Source organism: Rhinoraja longicauda, chromosome 27, assembly GCF_053455715.1.
Source record: "Rhinoraja longicauda isolate Sanriku21f chromosome 27, sRhiLon1.1, whole genome shotgun sequence".
NCBI lineage: Eukaryota > Metazoa > Chordata > Chondrichthyes > Rajiformes > Arhynchobatidae > Rhinoraja > Rhinoraja longicauda.
Genome location: NC_135979.1, coordinates 6785501 through 6807369, shown reverse-complemented (window position 1 = coordinate 6807369; position 21869 = coordinate 6785501). Strand labels below are relative to the sequence as shown.

Genomic DNA, 21869 nt, shown 5'->3' with positions numbered 1-21869 from the left:
CTTCCTCACACTTGCTGACTCAGAGAACATCAGAAAGAATCAAATTGCACACCAGTTTTCTGTGCGTGAATGCAGGTACGGTTAACGATGACAAAATGTGTCATGGAGTCACAGCCTGAATAGTTATGCACTGGGTTATTTGCAGGTGCGAAGAGTGGGAAGGGTGCGTAGATTTTCCTTTCGTAGAGTCACGGAGTCATACAGCGTGGAAACAGGCCCTTCGGCCCAACTTGCCCATGCCGACCAACATGTCCCATTTACTCTCGTCCCACCTGCCTGTGTTTCAATGGTTTCTTTATTATCACATGTACCAAAGTACAATTAAAATACTTTTTTTTTTTTGCAGACCGATGAGCACGATCCCCCCCAGTTAGTACAGAACTGCCCACTGAGTCTATATGCAAGAGCCACCATTTTGGCGCCGTTTACAGTCTCAGCTGCAGCTGGCTGCAAAAGCCTACTGCATACACCAATCCCAGTAGGTTTCCCTGATTAGACAGAGACCGTTTGGCGGCACGGTGGCGCAGCGGTAAAGCTACTGCCTTACAGCGCCAGCGACCCCGGTTCGATCCTGACTACGGCTGCTTGTCTGTACGGAGTTTGTACGTTCTCCCCGTGAGTTTTCTCCAAGATCTTCAGTGTTCCAAAGACGAACAGGTTTGCAGGTTAATTGGCTTGGTATCAATGTAACCATTGCACCTTCCTGCTCCTCACACAGCTCATTAAATATTTGTTTCCTTGTTCGGGTAAAGTTCTGGAACTGGAATATTCTGGCATAATCTCGGGGCAAGTTCTCCTTGGACTCCCATGGTAACGCCCAGAAACTCTTCAGACCTACGTACTTCTGAACCTAACTCTCACAGGTATATCCACTTCATATGGGCCTACGTTTGACCCATATCCCTCTAAACCTATCCTGTCCACGTACCTGTCTAAATGTTTCTTATTTTAATGACATCCTTCCCGTAGCTGGGCGACTGGAAATGCAGTGCGTTCTCACCAATGAGTGCATTGTCACCAACGCCTTGTCCAGCTGTATCATGATGTCCCTACCTTTGTATTCAAAACCCTTCCCAATGAAGGCAAGATGCCTTCTTATCCATGTACCTCGCTAAATGTTTCTTAAACGTTGTGATAGCACCTGCCTCAACGACTTCCTCCGGCAGCGTGTTCCATAAACCCACCACCCTTTGTGTGAAAAGTTGCCCCTATCAAGTTTCTATTAAATCTTTCCCCCCCTCACCTTAAACCCACGTCCTCTGGTTCTCGATGCCGCTACGCTGGGCAAGAGACGACGCGTTTACCCGATCTATTCCTCTCATGATTTTTGTCCTCTCACCCTTCTTGGCAGGTGGTCAGAGATGACCACTTCCAGGCTCGTTCTGCGGGCAATAAGTTGGACAGAGGTCCATAGACTTGTCCACAATAGACAATAGACAATAGGTGCAGGAGGAGGCCATTCGGCCCTTCGAGCCAGCACCGCCATTCAATGTGATCATGGCTGATCATTCTCAATCAGTACCCCGTTCCTGCCTTCTCCCCATACTCCCTGCCTCCGCCATCCTTAAGAGCTCTATCTAGCTCTCTCTTGAATGCATTCAGAGAATTGGCCTCCACTGCCTTCTGATGCTGAGAATTCCACAGATTCACAACTCTCTGGGTGGAAAAGTTTTCCCTCATCTCAGTTCTAAATGGCCTACCCCTTATTCTTAAACTGTGGCCCCTTGTTCTGGACTCCCCCAACATTGGGAACATGTTTCCGGCCTCTAACGTGTCCAACCCCTTAATAATCTTACACGTTTCGATAAGATCTCCTCTCATCCTTCTAAATTCCAGTGTACACAAGCCTAGTCGCTCCAGTCTTTCAACATATGATAGTCCCGCCATTCCGGGAATTAACCTTGTAAACCTACGCTGCACGCCCACAAGTGGGGAAATGGTGAATGACAGAGAGCACTGGGGAGCAGCTTGGGTAGATGTGAATTCCGTCTGCTGTTGGCTGGTTACCCTTTCCAGGGGGAGGACTAACTAACCCCACCTGTACATTTAAGGTAAACACAAAATGCTGGAGTAACCCAGCGGGACAGGCAGCATCTCTGGAGAGAAGGAATGGGTGACGTTTGGGGTCGAGACCCTTCTTCAGACAGATGGACGATGTGCATGATGCCGAATAAAGAATTCGCTGTTCCAAATGCACCTTTGGAAAAATCATTCATTTGAGGAAGAAAGCAAAAATCGATGAAGTGTTATCAGATTTCAGGGGTGGGAGCAGCAACATTAAACGTATTCACGAGTAGTTAAGATTAATCCAATGTGAAGCAACACAGTGGTGGAACTTTAGCAGACGATGGAGTCAAATGTAAGTAATCAGCACTTCATCAGGTGAAAGGCTGGGACCTAACCAAGCTCTGTTACCTCTGAGGTTTTTTATCAGCTCATCATTTTTTTACAGTCCCCTGTGCATGTATCTCCACAATTTGCTCCTAAATCAGCAAAGAAATTGCAGAGAATCGTGGACTCGGCCCAGTCCAGCCCACACAAACCAACCTCCTTTCCACTGACTCCATCTACACTTCACGCTGCCTCGGCAAGGCCAGCAGCATAATCAAGGACCAGTCTCACCCCGGCCACTCCCTCTTCTCCCATCAGGCAAGAGATACAGAAGTGTGTAAATGCACACCTCCAGATTCAGGGACAGTTTCTTCCCAGCTGTTATCAGGCATCCTATCACCAACTAGAGAGTGGTCCTGAATGACCATCTACCTCACTGGAGACCCTCGGACTATCTTTAATCGGACTTTATCTTGCACTAAACATTATTCCTTTCATCATGTGTCTGTACACTGTAAAGGGCTCGATTGCAATCACTTATTGTCTTTCTGCTGACTGGTTAGCACGCGGCAAAAGCTTTTCACTGTACCTCGGTACACGTGACAATAAACTAAACTAAACCAAGACTTCATGTGTTGGAAGGAACTGTAGGTGCTGGTTTATACCGAAGATAGACACAAAATGCCTAATTCTGCTCCTACCACTTATGAATTATTCCAGCCTTTCGTGTCTCCAGCTGGTCGTCACTCGATCCTTAATGATGTGGACAAGCTTACGTTGTGATATTTTATACAACAATCAATAGAACTATCAACCTTGATATTTATATTCCACGAAGTGCATGGTCATTTCAATCCAAACAATCAAGATAGGTTGAACCTCCGAGACAAAATGTCCTTGAAACGCCCTCAAATATCACGTCAGGTCTGTGTGCTGATGACACACCTGCTAGGACCAGAGGCGATAGCCTCAGAATTAAAGGACACAGGGTGGATGTGGAGAGGATAGACACAAATTGCTGGAGTAACTCAACGGGGCAGGTAGCATCTCTGGAGAGAAGGAATGGGTGAAGTTTCGGGTCGAGCCCCTTCTTCAGACTGATGAAGGGACTCAATCCGAAACGTCACCCATTCCTTCTCTCCAGAGATGCTGTCTGTCCCGCTGAGTTACTCGGGCATTTAGTGTCTACCTTCGATTTAAACCAGCATCTGCAGTTCTTTCCTGCATGTGGATGTGGAGAGGATGTTTCCACTAGTGGGAGAGTCTAGGACTAAAGGTCATAGCCTCAGAATTAAAGGACATTCTTTTAGGAAGAAGATGAGGAGAAATTTCTTTCGTCAGAGGCTGTGGAGGCCAAGTCAATGGATATTTTTAAGGTAGAGACAGATACTTGATTAGTACGGGTGTCAGGGGTAATGAGGAGAAGGCAGGAGAATGGGGTTAGGAGGGAAAGATAGAAACATAGAAAAATAGGTGCAGGAGTGCCATTCAATCATGGCTGATCATCTAAAATCAATACCCTGGCCCTGCTTTTTCCCCATATCCCTTGATTCCTTTAGCCCTAAGAGCTAAATCTAACTCTCTCGTGAACTCCCTCTAGATCAGCCACGATTGAATGGCAGTGTAGATTTGATGGGCCGAATGGCCTAATTCTGCTCCTATCACATGAACTTATGACACAGTCACGTGAGGTAGTGGTCCATGCACAAGGTGTGCCAGTGCTGTTAAAGAAGGGGATGTTCACATCAGGTTTATGTTCAGGTTTATGGTAATGGGCACAAGCAGTGTCGGCCCAATGCAAAATCTTGGTACAGCAGCATTACAGGTACATAAACTCAGACGAACACACAAAAACAAAAAACATACACAAATTATACATAAATTACACGTAAAATTCCAACAGCTTGAAGACCGTACAAGAAAAAAGACTCGAGTGCAAACAAAAAATCGAAAAATGAACAAGTCCACAGTTGTGCAAGAGATGCAAGATGGAGTCCTGTGGTCAACGTAGGATTAGGGGAGTTGCAGGAAAGTCATCATCGGCGGTCACTCGAAGCGCGTATGACTGTCCTCTCCGTAGAGGGCGCCTGTGCGTGACTTTGTTTAACATGGGGAGGCTGGTGCACAGACAGCCACCACACGGTCCTTGACAGATCTGGGTCAGGATCCAGTGGCATGGAGTCCAAGACGACCGGGGACCCTTTTCTGCTGCAGCCTTCATCCATCGGCCTTCCCAGCCGTTGTGACGCTCGACTAAAGTCAGCCATCATCCTCCGCCTGTTCCACCGTTGAGGTCTTGGTTGGATTGCTCTTTGTCAGGGACCTCCCTCTCGACCTTACCGCCATGGGTGACCCTACCAGAGCGTAGCTCCAGACGGCATCGCTCTCAGGATCTCAGGACCACACGAGCTTCTCCACCACCACAAGGTGACAATCCATGGAGAACGGTATTTGTTCCTGAACCTGGTGGTGTGGGACCTCCTGCCCAATGGTAGCGGTGAGAAGAGGGCACGGCCTGGATAGTGGGGATGCTTGATGATAGATGCCGCCATTCTTGGGGCAGCCCGTCGTGTGGATGCCCTTGATGGAGGGGGAGGCCGATACCCAACACTGACCTTTCCGATGTGCCTTGCTCACGATTGCTTCGACGTGCCGGGCCAGCAGGTCATCCGAGATGTTACCTTCCAGAAATTAGAACCTGCTACTCTCTCCACCACTGACCCCCCCCCCCCACCGACCGAATAGAAATAGTCACCAATAAAAATATGCCGGAGAAACTCAGCAGGTCAGGCAGCATCAGTGGAGGGAATGATTAGCTGATGTACAAGTTCGGTTCGGGGTGGCACAGTGGCAAAGCAGTAAAGATGTTGCCGACCCGGGTTCAATCCTGACTCTGGGTGCTGTCCGTATGGAGTTTGTACATTCTCTACCCGTGACCTGCGTGGGTTTTCTCCAGGTGCCCCGGTCTCCTGCCACATTCCAAAGACGTACAGGTTTGTCGGCTAATTGGCTTGGGTAAAATGGTAAATTGGCCCTCGTGTGTGTGGGATAAGTGAAATAATAGTGATAGTGAAATAATAAAACTCAGCAAACTTGTTTTGAAAACTAAGATCGTGCAGCGTCTGCAAAAAGACTGCACCTAAAATATGTCCCTGCTTTTCCTCTCGCATCATCCGTCAGATTAAAATTAGTCAAGGCTTTGAGAATAACAGCTTGATCTGTATTAGTCTGGTGCATTTCCACAGTGCTTTTGACCTTTGAACAATGTGAAAGACTGTCTGAGTGCCTCAGCCAGTGGTTGACTGGCAGAACAATACAGTGTTTCCCCCAGTGTACATTCTGTCAGAATAGAATAGTTTAGTTTAGTTCAGTTTAGAGATACAGCGCGGAAACCGGCCCTTCGGCCCACCGAGTCCACGCCAACCAGCGATCCCCGCACATTAACACTATCCTACACACACTGGGGACAATTTTACATTTATTCAAGCCAATTAACATACAAACCCGCACGTCTTTGGAGTGTGGGAGGAAACCGAAGATCTCGGAGGAAACCCGCGCGGTCACGGGGAGAACGTGCAAACTCCGTACAGACGGCGCCCGTAGTCGCGATCGAACCGGGGTCTCTGGCGCTGCAAGCGCTGTAAGGCAGCCACTCTACCGCTGCACCACCTTGCCACCCTGGATCACACATTCAGTGAGCCTCAGTATTATCACACACACACACGACACCCATTCTTTGCAGGCTGTTCGAAACGGAGCCAATATCACTGAAGGACGACATGCGACAGGAGTGGCTAGTTGTTTCATGGGCCAGGGGATGAGAATCACCTACAGTTGGCGTATTCATTAACTCCCCTTCCCATTCCCATGTTGACCTTCCTGTCCTGGGTATTTATTCACAAAATGCTGGAGTAACTCAGCAGGTCAGGCAGCATCTCAGGAGAGAAGGAATGGTTGACGTTTCGGGTCGAGACCCTTCTTCAGTCACCCATTCCTTCTCTCCTGAGATGCTGCCTGACCTGCTGAGTTACTCCAGCATTTTGTGAATAAATACCTTCGATTTGTACCAGCATCTGCAGTTATCTTATACTTTCTGTCCTGGGCCTCCTCCATTGTCAGATTGAGGCCACACGCACAATTGGAGGTGCAGCACCTCATATTTCGCTCGGGCAACTTACGCCCCAGCTGTATGAACGTTAATTTCCCTCATTTCAAGCAAGCCCTGTATTCCCTCTCTTCCAACCCCCACCCTAGTTCAGAGTTTAGAGACACAGCGCGGAAACAAGCCCATCGGCCCACCGAGTCTGTGCCCACCTGCGATCCCCATCCCTTAACACACACACTGGGGGACAATTTACATTTATAGCGAGCCAATTAACATACAAACCCGAAAGTCTTTGGAGTGTGGGAGGAAGCCGAAGATTTTGGTGAAACCCCATGCGGTCACTGGGAGAACGTACAAACTCCGTACAGACAGCACCCGTAGTCGGGATCGAACCCGAGTCTCTGGCGCTGAAAGCGCTGTAAGTCAGCGACTCTACCGCTGCACCACCTTGCCGCCCGGTCATCCTACTAGTCCCACTGTTCATATCCCTACACGAGTGTTCCGTTTACAGGCCCGTTATGCGACTGTAAATTGGAATGCCTTTGTTGCGTTGTGGGTTGACTCGTGCCTCTTGTGCTCAATGTCAGCACCCTTACCCCTTCCTGCCCCTGCCCCGATCAAAACATCTTCTGTCAGAATAGGTCAGGGATCAAACGCAGTACAAAACAGGTCTGTGTGATTCAGCCACTCAACGAATAAACTGTACGACTGTTAAGTGGACATCTTTGATCAACAATTTATGAGCTTTTAACATGGCGAAATGTTTCATTATTATGCACGACTTTCAAAGAACATCATTGATTGGTATTAATTGCAATGATAACTTCAAGCTGAACGTTTAGCCTGCCTGTTTAATTTGGCACGCAGGGCCAGAGAGCTCTCCGCTTTCTCTCGTTGCCTGCTGCTACGTATTATCGTGAGGGTGGTGTGAAATCAATGAGTTTTTTGCCTTTGGCTCTGAGGCGATCAGACCACATGAATGCGTGGCAGTTAAATAGTAGATGACACGAATTCTAGACTCTGGCCTTTCTGTTTTCCATTCAGCTGCCCAGAAATGAAGCAGAATTACAGCCGTTTCCATTTAAGTTGCAAAGATTGCACAGAACAGTTACGAGGATGTTTAGGTTTCTATTCGCTTACAGACGCAGCGCGGAAACAGGCCCTTCGGCCCTCTGAGTTCGTGCCGACCAGCGGTTCCCCGCAAACTAACACTATCCTGCACACGCTAGTCAAGTCAAGTCAATTTTATTTGTATAGCACATTTAAAAACAACCCACGTTGACCAAAGTGCTGTACATCAGTTCAGGTACTAAGAAACGACCATACAATGGCACACAAACAAAACAGCACATACATAAACAGTTCACAGCGCCCCCTCAGAGGGCCTCAAACGCTAGGGAGTAGAAATAGGTTTTGAGCCTGGACTTAAAGGAGTCGATGGAGGGGGCAGTTCTGATGGGGAGAGGGATGCTGTTCCACAGTCTAGGAGCTGCAACCGCAAAAGCGCGGTCACCCCTGAGCTTAAGCCTAGACCGCGGGATAGTCAGTCGGCCAACCTGAGGGGCCTGGAGATAGAGCGGTGGGCTAGAAGAATTTTGATATGGGGGGGGGGGGCAAGCCCATTTAGGGCTTTGTATGTGAATAGGAACACTAGGGACGATTTACATTTATACCAAGCCAATTAACCGAAACTTGAAGATCTCGGAGAAAACCCACGCGGTCACGGGGAGAACGTACAAACTCCGTACAGGCAGCGCCCGTGGTTGGGACCGAACCTGGGTCTCTGGCGCTGCAAGCGCTGTAAGGCAGCAACTCTACCGCTGGGCCACAGTCACAACCCGATGGGGCCTTACCTATAGGGAAAGGTTACAATCGAGCCATCCACAGGGTGCAGGTACAGGATGAAGGGAATAACGTTTAGTGCAAGATAAAGTCCAGTCAAGTCCGATTAAAGATGGTCTGAGGATCTCCACTGAGGTAGATAGTAGCTCAGGCCTGCTTTCTAGTTAGTTTAGGAAGGAACTGCAGCATTTGTACCAGCATCTGCAGTTACTTTGTCCTAAGGAACTGCAGATGCTGGTTTAAACCATAGACACAAAAAGCTGGAGTAACTCAGCCGGACAGGCAGCATCTCTGGAGAGAAGGAATGGGTGACAGGTTTGGAGGGATATGATCCAAGCACTGGCAAGTGGGACTAGTGTAGCTGGGACATTGTTGGCCGGTGTGGGCGAGTTGGGCCGAAGGGCCTGTTTCCACACTGTATCACTCTATGACTCTATGACGGAAATGTCACCCATTCCTTCTCTCCACAGATGCTGCCTGTCCCGCCGAGTTACTCCAGCTTTTTGCGTCTATCTTCCAGTTAGTTTAGTTTAGAGATACAGCGCAGAAACAGGCCCTTTGGTTCACACCCCCGCACATTAACACTATCATAAACACACAAGAGACAATTTACAATTATACCAAGCCAATTAGCCGACAAACCTGAACGTCTTTGAAGTGTGGGCGGAAAGCGAAGATCTCGGTGAAAACTCACACGGTCACGGGGAAAATGCACAACAGCACCCGTAGTCAGGATCGAACCCGGGCTACTGGCGCTGCAAGCGCTGTAAGGCAGCAACTCTACCGCTGAGCCAACATGCCACCACAGCGATGGTTGTCCTAGAGATGACCATTGCCATCGTTTTTAGATTTAGATTTTTAGATTTAGAGATACAGCGCAGAAACAGGCCCTTCGGCCCACCGGGTCCGTGCCGCCCAGCGATTCCCGCACACTAACACTATCCTACACACACTGGGGACAATTTTTTTTTTTTTTTTACATTTGCCCAGCCAATTAACCTACAAACCTGCACGTCTTTGGAGTGTGGGAGGAAACCGAAGATCTCGGAGAAAACCCACGCAGGTCACGGGGAGAACGTACAAACTCGGTACGGACAGCACCCGGAGTCAGGATCGAACCCGAGTCTCCGGCGCTGCATTCGCTGTAAGGCAGCAACTCTACCGCTGCGCCACCGTGCTGCCTTTACCAAGTGTGCCATGTTAATAGAAGCCTGTGTTAAGTTCAAGACAATGCAATGTGTGACACAGTTGCTGCCTTAGAACGCCAGAGACCCGGATTCGATCCTGACTATGGGTGGTGTCTGTATGGAGTTTGTACGTTCTCCCCGTGACCTGCGTGGGGTTTCTCCGGGTGCTCCAATGACTTACAGGTGTTTAGGTTAACTGTCTTCTGTAAAATTGTCCCTGTTGTGTAGGATAGGACTAGTGTACGGGTGACCACTGATCGGCGTGGACTCGGTGGGCTGAAGGCCCTGTAAACTAAAACTAAGCTAAGATCTGAGACATTCCCAGATAACTAACTTAAAACAAAAGCTCGTGACCCATGGGGTTCAGCCAAAGAACTCATGCTGAATTAATTGCCCTCGTAATTCAACATAATGCATTTCATTGGCTCCCATTCCTGAGATTAAATGAATAATTTTATGCATTTTTATAGTCATTGATTGCGTCTTTAGGATCTCCTGAAGCATATTACAGCTCGTGTCTTTACAAAGCAGGAAACATGGTGCAGAATTCCGTGCAGTTTGACAATGGGCAGCCTGTTTTCAGTGATGTTGTTTGGAGAATTATTATTTGCCAGAGCACTGGGAAGTAGGACTCTATAACAATGCAACTTCATATCATGAGCTGGATAAGGTAGACAATGTTCAAAATGGTGCCTCAGATGGAATCTCAGCTGTTAACAAGCAACTGAACTATCCAACAGTGGAATTCTCTGCCTCAGAAAGCAGTGGAGGCCAATTCTCTGAATGCATTCAGGAGAGAGAGAGAGCTAGATAGAGCTCTTAAGGATAGCGGAGTCAGGGGGTATGGGGAGAAGGCAGGAACGGGGTACTGATTGAGAATAATCAGCCATGATCACATTGAATGGCGGTGCTGGCTCGAAGGGCCGAATGGCCTCCTCCTGCACCTATTGTCTATTGTCTACCCGATCCACTCTGCGCAGGATGGTGTACGTCAACACTAGCCATTTTCTATTCTCTCTCCCACTTCTGATGAAGGGCCTTTCACCTCAAGCATTAACTCTGTTTCTCTCTCCACTAACGTCGCCTTTCCTGCTTAGTGTTTCGAGTATTTTCTGTTTTTATTTACTTTAGACTTGAGAGATACTGTGTGGAGGCAGACCCTTCAGCCCACCAAGTTCATGCCGACCATCGATCGCCCCGTTCACCGGCACTCCTCCACACACTGGGGACCATCTACAATGGCCTCCTCCTGCACCTATTGTCTATTGTCTATTGTCTATGGCGTAAAAACTGGCCTGAGACGGACAAGCAGCAGGTGGAATAGGTACGATTCGAGGTAGAGGATGGTTTCGTCCGGTGTGGCTATCACAGGGTGGAAGTATGTGGTGCGTAATTCAAGAGATTTTCAGCTCATTAACTTCAAAACAAAAGTCAGAGACCTCCAGGGCTCCACAAAATAATTCTCACTGAATTAATAGCCCTCGTCATTCACGATCTTCTGCTACAGAAATCCAGTTAATAAAGTCCCCGGATTTCTCCAGGCCACTTCTCGCAGCCTCAGGATGTCCTGAGCTTGGATGTCAGGCAACTGTAGGTTGCGGCACGGTGGCGCAGCGGTAGAGTTGCTGCCTTCAGCGCCAGAGACCCGGGTTCAATCCTGACTATGGGTGCTGTCTGTTCAGAGTTTGTACGTTCTCCCCGTGACCTGCGTGGGTTTTCACCGAGATCTTCGGTTTCCTCCCACACTCCAGACGTGCAGGTTTGAAGGTTAATTGGCTTGGTATAAATGTAAAATTGGCCCTAATGTGTGTAGAATAGTCTTCGTGTGTGGGTATCGCTGGTCAGTGCAGACTCAGTGGGCCGAAGGGAATATTTCCACGCTGTATCTCTAAACTAAACTAAACCTCTCATAGCTCAGGCCCTCGAGTCTTGGCAACATCCACACTCTTCAACAGCCACTGATTCTGGCTTTTATCGTCAGATTTTCCAAATTACTTTCCGCATTCGGCAAGCTGTTTGCTATTAATGTTTGGCCGAAAATCCAATTTCTACTTCGATTCACCTATAAAACCTGAAAGATGCATTCAACATGCTCTGACCTCTGCTTGACGTTCTCCACCTGCGTGGAGATTGACGTGAAACAGATGCCTGGAAAAAAACTAAATGTACAAAATCTAGAGCATGGTGGCGCAGCGGTAGAGTTGCTGCCTTACAGCGAATGCAGCGCCGGAGACTCAGGTTCGATCCCGACTCCGGATGCTGTCTGTACGGAGTTTGTACGTTCTCCCCACGACCTGCGTGGGTTTTCTCCAAGATCTTCGGTTCCCTCCCACACTCCAAAGACGTGCAATTAAAGAGGTTAATTGGCTGGGCAAATGGGAAAAAAAAAAAATTGTTCCTAGTGTGTGTAGAATAGTGTTAATGTGCGGGGATCGCTGGGCGGCGCGGACTCGGTGGGCCGAAGGGCCTGTTTCCGCCCTGGATCTCTGAACCAAATTAAACGAAGAAAATGTACTGCCTCTCCTTCATTGTACGGACGGCTGCTGGGAATCACTGCCGGTGGAGCAGAAGAAGCCAACAGCAATGCGGCAAAAGAACATGCACTAGGGAAAGGAGTACAGATAACCCTCGTAATGTCGTGTCAGAAGGGGGAGTGGAGGGGGATTGGAATCTGTTGCTGTCGATTGCCTGCTATAACCGAGCAAGAGGATTAAACTGCCTCAGAAGGCAGTGGAGGCCAATTCTCTGAATGCATTCAAGAGAGAGCTAGATAGAGCTCTTAAGGATAGCGGAGTCAGGGGGTATGGGGAGAAGGCAGGAACGGGGTACTGATTGAGAATGATCAGCCATGATCACATTGAATGGCGGTGCTGGGTCGAAGGGCCGAATGGCCTCCTCCTGCACCTGTTGTCTATTGAACCTGTTCAACCCAAGGCCTGGTGGGAATAAGCATGGTGCCGCGCGGGTTAAACCCGTGGGGATTCGCAGGCCGAAGAGCCCCTGGCCCCACACGCCAGGGACGGGGGACAGTACTCACGCCACCTTCACACAGAATGGAAAAGGGTCCTGACCCAAAACATCACCTACCCATTTTGTGCAGAGATGCTGCCCGGCCCGCTGAGTTACTCCAGCACTTTCTGTCTGTCTTTGGTCTGAGCCAACAACTGTGGTTCCCTTTTATTACTAAAATAATACGAGGCAGTCTGACAGGAGCCGATGAGATTTTATTGTACTCAGTCTCGCTGTTACCTTCCCAGCTTTACATTAAATGACTGCAGCTCTGTTATCAGGCAACTGAACCATCCATCCCATCGCCAACTGGAGAGTGGTCCTACCCTACCATCTACCACATTGGAGACCTTCGGACTATCTTTAATCGGACTATACTGAACGTTATCTTGCACGAAACCTTATTCCCTTCACCCTGTGTACAGCTTAATTGCAATTATATCTGAAGAAGGGTCTTGACCAGAAACGTCACCTATTCCTTTTCTCTGGAGATGCTGACTGCCCTGCTGAGTTACTCCATCTTCGGTTCAAACCAGCATCTGCAGTTCCTTCCTACACATTGCAATCATGTGTAGTGTTTCCGCTAATTGGACAGCACGCAACAAGAAAAGCTTTTCACTGCATGTGTAGGAAGGAACTGCAGATGCTGGTTTATACCAAAGATAGACATAAAGGCTGGAGTAGCCATGATCACATTGAATGGTGCTGCTGGCTCGAAGGGCCGAATGGCCTACTCCTGCATCGATTGTCTATTCTATTCTATCTCAGTGGGTCAGGCAGCATCTCAGCATTCTGAAGAAGGGTCTCCTATTCCTTTTCTCCAGAGATGCTGCCTGTCCCGCTGAGTTGCTCCAGCTTTTTGTGTCTATCTTAAGCTTTTCACTGTACCTTGGCACACATGACACTAAACTAAACTAAAAGTGTCTACTGTGTTTGTCAGGGATGCTGTGCCATTGCAATTATTCCTTCCCTTGTAAAGGAGTCCGTAATTTATATGGTGGTGGAAGTTCAGAACGGGGGTCATAACCTCAGCATTAGTGCTGGACATTTGGGAAACAGTTGTTAATGCTCGAGTAACAGTAGTCCTGAGTTGGCCCAAGAAGCCGTGAGCCCAGGTGTCAATTGAAAATGTCAAAACTGTAGTCAATAGGCAAGAATATTACGGGGTTATGCAATTAAGGCACAAATTAACTGCAATCCTGCCGACTGCTTTAACAGGCTCGCGTTCCGAAGAGTGAAAACAGATTGAGAGGAGAAGGAGGTGCTGTTCATCTCATGTGGCTTCCACTGCTAACATGGCACAACCTGTAATCAGTGCTCCCATTGTAAAGTGGAACATGCAGCAGCTAACGTCAGCACAGAGCAAGCCCATAAACATCAACGTAATAAATTCCTTCACTGATGCTCACTAAGGGATAAATATTCCGCTGGGAATAATCCCTCGCCTCTTGCTCAAAGGGCGCCTGACTGTGAAGATGGGTTGGACTTGGGATATCTAAAAGCCACATCTAAAAATCACGCTCCGTCAACATAGCTCGAGAGGCTGCTCCCAATGATGTTGTCCACACCCACACCCTGTAATCGTATCGTCCTGGCCCTCAGACCCGATAGACACGGTCCGAAGAAGGGTCCCAACCCGAAATGTCACCAATCCATTTCCTCCAGAGATGCTGCCTGACCTTCTGAGTTACTCCAGCACTTTGTGTCTATCTTGGGTGTAAACCAGCAACTGCGGTTCCTTTTTATCGCTAAAATAATACGAGGCAGTCCGACCTTTTAATAGGGGTGAGATTCCACCTTTGGCCCTGACACCAACCAGTTACGTCCCATCCCACTGTATGCGCACCACAATGTGCTGGTGTCACTCAGCAGGTCAGGCAACATCTGTGGATGGAGTGGGCAGGCGACATTTTGGTTCAGGGCCCTTCAGACCGTGGTGACGCCCATCTTCAGATGCCCAACCATCTTCTTATGGAAACTTACAAAATTTTTAAGGGGTTGGACAGGCTAGATGCAGGAAGATTGTTCCCGATGTTGGGGAAGTCCAGAATAAGGGGTCACAGTTGAAGGATAAGGGGGATGTCTTTTAGGAAAGAGATGAGAAAGTTTTTTTTCACACAGAGAGTGGTGAATCTGTGGAATTCTCTGCCACAGAAGGTAGTTGAGGCCAGTTCATTGGCTATATTTAAGAGGAAGTTAGATGTGGCCATTGTGGCTAAAGGGATCAGGGGGTATGGAGAGAAGGCAGGTACAGGATACTGAGTTGGATGATCAGCCATGTTTCTATGTTTCTCTCCACAGATGCGGCCTGACCCGCTGAGTTACTCCAGCATTTTGTGCTTTGCTCAAGATTTCTCTCAACCTGTCCTATCCACGTACCTGTGTAAATGGATAAGACCGGTTTGGAGGGTATATGGACCCCTTTGTCCGGTGCATTCAGGTGCGCTGTACAAAGGTGGATCGCAGCAAGGTTTATGAACAGCACCATCCAGGACCAATAGACAATAGGTGCAGGAGTAGGCCATTCGGCCCTTCGAGCCAGCACCACCATTCAATGTGATCATGGCTGATCATTCTCAATCAGTAACCCGTTCCTGCCTTCTCCCCATACCCCCTGACTCTGCTATCCTTAAGAGCTCTATCTAGCTCTCTCTTAAATGCATTCAGAGAATTGGCCTCCACTGCCTTCTGAGGCAGAGAATTCCACAGATTCACAACTCTCTGACTGAAAAAGTTTTTCCTCAACTCCGTTCTAAATGGCCTACCCCTTATTCTTAAACTGTGGCCCCTGGGTCTGGACTCCCCCAACATTGGGAACATTGGGACCAGAGGACATAGGTTCAAGGTGAAGGGGAAAAGATTTAATAGTAATTTTTAAAATTTAGTTTAGAGATACAGCGCGGAAACAGGTGCTTTGGCCCACCGGGTCCGCGCCGACCAGCGATCCCCGCACATTAACATTACACCCACTAGGGGCAATTTAAAAAAAAAACATTTACGAAGCCAATTAACCTACAAACTTGGCCATCTTTGGAGTGTGGGAGGAAACCGAAGATCTCGGAGAAAACCCACGCAGGTCACGGGGAGAACATACAAACTCCATACAGACAGCACCCGTAGTCGGGATCGAACCAGGGCGCTGCATTCGCTGTAAGACAGCAACTCTACCGCTGCGCCACTGTGACCGCCCTAATCTGAGGGGTAACCTTTTCACCCAAATGGTGGTTGGTGTATGGAACGAGCTATCAGAGGAGGTTGTTGAGGCAGGGATTATCGCAACGTTTAAGAAACAGTTAGACAGGTAGAATAGGTTCAGATCTGAAGAAGGGTCTCGACCCAAAACGTCACCCATTACGTCCCACCGAGTTACTCCAGCATTTTGTGTCGATCGTCGGTGTAAACCAGCATCTGCAGTTCCTTCAGGGTTAGATTAAGGACAGGTTTTCTTGGCAATTAATGCGTTTGCCCTGAATTCATGATTTCAAGGAGCATACTAATTAATGCGCCCCTTGATTATCATGGACAGAATGGCAAAGGTACTGAAGCAGCAGTGAATAACCGAGCCCCTCAAGCTCGCTCACAGATGGAGACACATTAATTCCTCACGTACAGGTAGAGTAGGGGGAGGGAAGTCTTAAGCAAGGAGGCACGGAGAGAAAAAAATCAAAGCCAGGCTGTAAACGGTTATCAAAGGAAACACCTCTTCATATTTAGGAGATCTGAAACATTTACCCTCACAGATCTGTTCAGCTGTTGTTAGTGGATATTATGGGGAAGGGGAAATTAAATATTTCAATATTCTGACAGGCAGATTTTCATTCAGTGATGGTTTTATGACATTGAGTCATAGAGTGATACAGCGTGGAAATAAACCCTTCGGCCCAACTTTCCCACACCGGCCAACGTGTCCCATCTACACTAGTCCCACCTGCCCGCATTTGCCCCATATATCCCTCTAAACCTGTCCGATCCAATGTACCTGTCTAAATGTTTCTTAAACGTTGCGATAGTCCCTGCCTCAACTACCTCCTCTGCCAACTCGTTCCATACACCAACCACCCTTTGAGTGAAAAAGGTACCCCTGAGATTTATATTAAATCTTTCCACCCCCTCACCTTAAACCTATGTCCTCTGGCCCTCGATTCCCCAACTCTGGGCCAGAGAGTCTGTGCGTCTACCCGATCTACTCCTCTCATGATTTTATACACATGGGTAAATGAAGAAAAGATGGACAACAACCCAGTGGCACAGTGGCGCAGCAGTAGATTTGCTGCCTCACCACGCCAGAGAACCAGGCTCGATCCTGACCCCGGGGGTTGTCTGTGTGGAGTATGCACGTTCTCTCTGTGACCACGTGGGTTTCCTCCGGCTGCCCAGGTTTCCTGCCACACCCCAAGACGTGCAGGTTTGTAGCTCAATGGCCTGTAAATTGCCCAGAGTGCTCAGGGAGTGGATGAGGAAGTGGGATAACATAGCACTAGTGTGGGCAGGTGATTGATTATTCACACAGGTACATGGTTAACAGGTTAGCTAATTTAATCTATTGTTACGTGTACAGTGAAGAGCTTCTGCTGCGTGCTAACCAGTCAGCGGAAACATATTATAAGATTATTAAAGGGTTGGACATGTTAGAGGCAGGAAACATGTTCCCAATGTTGGGGGAGTCCAGAACAAGGGGCCACAGTTTAAGAATAAGGGGTAGGCCATTTAGAACTGAGATGAGGAAAAACTTTTTCAGTCAGAGAGTTGTGAATCTGTGGAATTCTCTGCCTCAGACGGCAGAGGAGGCCAATTCTCTGAATGCATTCAAGAGAGAGCTGGATAGAGCTCTTAAGGATAGCGGAGTCAGGGGGTATGGGGAGAAGGAAGGAACGGGGTACTGATTGAGAATGATCAGCCATGATCACATTGAATGGCGGTGCTGGCTCGAAGGGCCGAATGGCCTCCTCCTGCACCTATTGTCTATTGTCTATAACACAATACATGATTACAACCGGGCCATCTACAGTGTACAGATACATGACAAAGGGAACAAATGTTTAGTGTAAGATAAAGTCCAGCAAGGCCTGATTAGAGATAGTCAGAAGGTCTCCAATGAGGTGAATAGTAGCTCAAGACCGCTCTCTAGTTGTTGATAGAATGGTTCAGTTGCCTGATGACAGCTGGGAAGAAACTGTCTCTGATCTGGAGGTGTGGACTCAATGGGCCGAAGGGCCTGTTTCCACGCTGTATCTTTCAATCAATTCAATGTTACCGAAAACATGAGGCTGAATGACTCTCTCCTATTCCTGGAAATAGATCCCTCGTCAATCCAGTCATGCGTTACTGAGTAAGATTCACTACACTACCAGGAGAGCGTGGGTGCAACGTCCCAGATTGATTAACATCAGCTTTCATACTGCTGTCTGCAGAATCCCACAATGCCATGGAGATGTGAAGTGAAAATCATGCAGCGGTTGTGAAGCACGAACGTGTGGGGGAAAAAAAAGTCATAACAAATACCACACTTCAAACTAAATGAGCCCACTGCTGAGAGCAGCTATAATTTCTGCACTTACTCGCTGTAATATTTCATTCAGAACTTGCTGCCAGTGGATTTACTGTTTGAAGCTACAAGACTCCAGCAAGGACATAAGTCATCTATACCTCTTCCACAGTAAAGACGTTGGACTACTTTTCAGAGAAACCCAACGCCCTTCTGGTGACTTTTTGACTTTGAATTAGTTCAGCTTTAGTTTTAGTTCGTAGATAGGGCGCGGAAACAGGTCCTTCGGTCCACCGAGTCTGCACCGGCCAGCGATCCCCACACATTAACACCACCATCCACACACTAGGGACAATTTTTTCTTAACATGTACACCAAGCCAATCAACCTGCAAACCTGCGCGTCTTTGGAGTGTGGGGGGAAACCGAAGATCTCGTGGAAAACCCACGCGGGCCACGGGGAGAACGCATAAAGTCCGTACAAACAAGCACCCATAATCAGGGTCGAAACAGGGTCTCTGGCGCTGTAAGGCAGTAGTTCTACCGCTGCGCCACCGTGCTGCACAAATTGTTAATCATAACCGAGTGAAAGTGGCCACAAATGTGATCAGTCATTTTTATTTGCTTTTCAGGCTGGGACTCCATTCCTTGGAACGCAGGAGGGTGAGTGGTGATCTTATATAGAGTTGTACAAAGTCCTGAGACTCTTGCCCAGAGTAGGGGAAATCAAGAACCAGAGGGGAGGACATAGGTTTAAGGTGAGGGGGTGAAATATTCAATTGGAAGCTGAGCAGTGACTTTTGCACACAGAGAGTGGTGGGTGTTGCCGGGATGAGTTGCCTGGGGAGGTAGTTTAGGCAGGTACTATCGCAATGTTTATGAAACATTTAGACAGGTACATGGATAGGGCAGTTTAGATGGATATGGTCCAAACACAGGCAGGTGGGATTAGTGTAACTGGGAAATGTTGGCCGGTGTGGGCAAGTTGGGCCAAAGAGCCTGTTTCCACGCTGTACGACTCTGTGATTCTATGAGTCAAGTCACGATTGCTTTATCATCATATGTCCCAGATAGAACAACAGCTCGTCCAAGGCACTCACCACCCTCCACGTTACGAACACTTGTCCCGCACGTATGCTTTAAACTTTACTATTCCCTCTAGTCTTTGATATTTCCTGAGAAAAAGGTTGTGAGTGTCGTCCCTATCAGTGCTTCTCTTCATTTGATATACTTTTATCACGTCTCCCTTCAATCGCCACAGTTTAAGAATAAGGGGTAGGCCATTTAGAACGGAGATGAGGAAAAACTTTTTCAGCCAGAGAGTTGTGAATCTGTGGAATTCTCTGCCTCAGAAGGCAGTGGAGGCCAATTCTCTGAATGCATTCAAGAGAGAGCTATGTTGTATGTTGAAAGGCTGGAGCAATTAGGCTTGTATACACTGGAATTTAGAAGGATGAGGGGGGATCTTATTGAAACATATAAGATAATTAGGGGATTGGACACATTAGAGGCAGGAAACATGTTCCCAATGTTGGGGGAGTCCAGAACAAGGGGCCACAGTTTAAGAATAAGGGGTAGGCCATTTAGAACGGAGATGAGGAAGAACTTTTTCAGTCAGAGAGTGGTGAAGGTGTGGAATTCTCTGCCTCAGAAGGCAGTGGAGGCCAGTTCGTTGGATGCTTTCAAGAGAGAGCTGGATAGAGCTCTTAAGGATAGCGGAGTGAGGGGATATGGGGAGAAGGCAGGAACGGGGTACTGATTGAGAGTGATCAGCCATGATCGCATTGAATGGCGGTGCTGGCTCGAAGGGCTGAATGGCCTACTCCTGCACCTATTGTCTATTGTCTATTGTTTCGGGTCGAGGCCCTTCTTCAGACTGAGCAAGAAAAAGTAAATGTTTGTAGGCTAATTGGCTTGGTAAAATTGTAAAACTGTTACTAGCGTGTATAGAATAGTCTTAGTGTACGGGGATCGCTGGTCGGCGCGCACGCTGTGGGCCGAAGGAGCCTGTTTACACGCTGTACAGATGCTCCCCGACTTACGATGCTTCGACTTACGATATTTCGACACTGCGATAGTGCAAACGAGCCGCAGCGGCAACGAGCCGCAGCGAGCCAGAGCGAGCCGCAGCGAGCCACAGCGAGCTGTAACGAGCCGCAGCGTGCCGTAGCGTGCCGCAGCGAGCCGTAACGAGCCATAGAGTGCCGCAGCGTGCCACAGCGAGCCGCAGTTCATTTCCGGCCACGTGATCAGGTGTATTAAATGCATTTCGACTTATGACAATTTCCGGTTTACGATGGGTTTCTCGAAACGTAACCTCGTCGTGACTTGAGGAGCGCCTGCATCTCTAAACTAACTAAAACTAAATAAAAAGTTATCCACCATCTTGTCTAATGACAGAGCAGTTATTTCGCACCTATTCCTGTCTCGGTATCTCACAGAATAATCTGCTGATGAAGCTGAACCTCCACCTTACAGCGTACAAGATCAACTAGACGCACAGAGTCGGGAACCGAGGACCAGAGGACATAGGTTTAAGGTGAAGGAGGAGAGGTTTAATAGGAATCTGAGGGGTAACTTTTGTCACACAAAGGGTGGTGGGTGTATGGAACGAGCTACTTGAGGAGGTAGTTGAGGTACGGACTCTCACCACATTTAAGGAACAATTAGACAGGTGCATGGATAGGACAGGTTTAGAGGGATATGGGGCAAACGCGGGCAGGTGGTACTAGTGTAGATGGGACATGTTGTCTGGTGTGGGCAAGTTGGACCGAAGGGCCTGTTTCCACACTGTATGACTCGATGATTCTAATGAAGTTTTTTTCTAATGAACTGTCTTGCCCACGACTTCTCACAATATAAACTACTAATAAAGGTGAACAGCCTCACAGTGCGCGACCTCAACCCATGGTGACCCTATGCATCACGGGGTAGTTCACATCAAATGCTGCACAAATATACTGCCATTCAAGCGTTGACGATGCAAACATATCACAGGAGACTGCAGTTGTTCCAACTAATGATGACAAATAAACACAAAGAGAGAGGCACATCACACTCCAGCTTGTCCAGGGTCGACTCACTATACCATGGGATTTACATCGCGGTGATAAAACCGAGTTACGTCAAACACCCAAACGGACAGGAGTGCTGACTTCACACAGACTGTGCTCATAATATCTCGTCACTGACCATCAGCAGGGACCTCACCATGGCATCACATTGTCAGGATATTAGACGGAGCTCTAGGGGCTAGTGGAATCAAGGGATGTGGGGAGAAGGCAGGCGCAGGTTGCTGATTGTGGACGATCAGCCATGATCACAATGAATGGCGGTGCTGGCTCGAAGGGCCGAGTGGCCTCATCCTGCACCTATTTTCTATGATATATTATGTCGCAAACCGGAACTCCCGCGGACCGTGGAGATTGGAGCACGCGGCTGACGGGGTCGGAGGAGCCCGCGGCTGGGGCCTGGATCGGCACCACGAGGCGTCCGGAGAGGTGGCGGTTGATGAGGGCGCCGACCGATGGACGAGGACGGACCACGTGGGAGTGAGGACGCCGCTGCTGAGGGAATGAACAATGGAGGATCCGGCGTGGGGGGACCGCCTTGAGTGAGGGGGGGGGGAGGAAGAACAATGGGGACTTGGCATGGGGAGGACCGCCGTGAGGGGGTGGGGGGGGAGAACAATGGGGACTTGGCATGGGGAGGACCGCCGTGAGGGGGTGGGGGGGGGGGGAGAACAATGGGGACTTGGCATGGGAGGACCGCCGTGAGGGGGTGGGGGGGGGGGAGAACAAAGGAGGAACTGGCGCGCTGGGGGGATTTGTAACTTTGTAAGCGCCTTTATGAGCGAGTATTTGCATACCTGGCAAAGAATGTCACTGCGACTTGTCACATGTGACAATAAA

The 21869-nt window shown here is 48.5% G+C and overlaps 1 protein-coding gene across 1 annotated transcript in view; it reads right to left on the bottom strand.

Annotated features, from left to right (window-relative positions):
- The window catches only part of LOC144606726 (cAMP-dependent protein kinase inhibitor alpha-like), a 692291-nt gene that overhangs the window by 668837 nt on the left and 1585 nt on the right, over positions 1-21869 (bottom strand). The gene's annotated exons all lie outside the window — the stretch shown is intronic.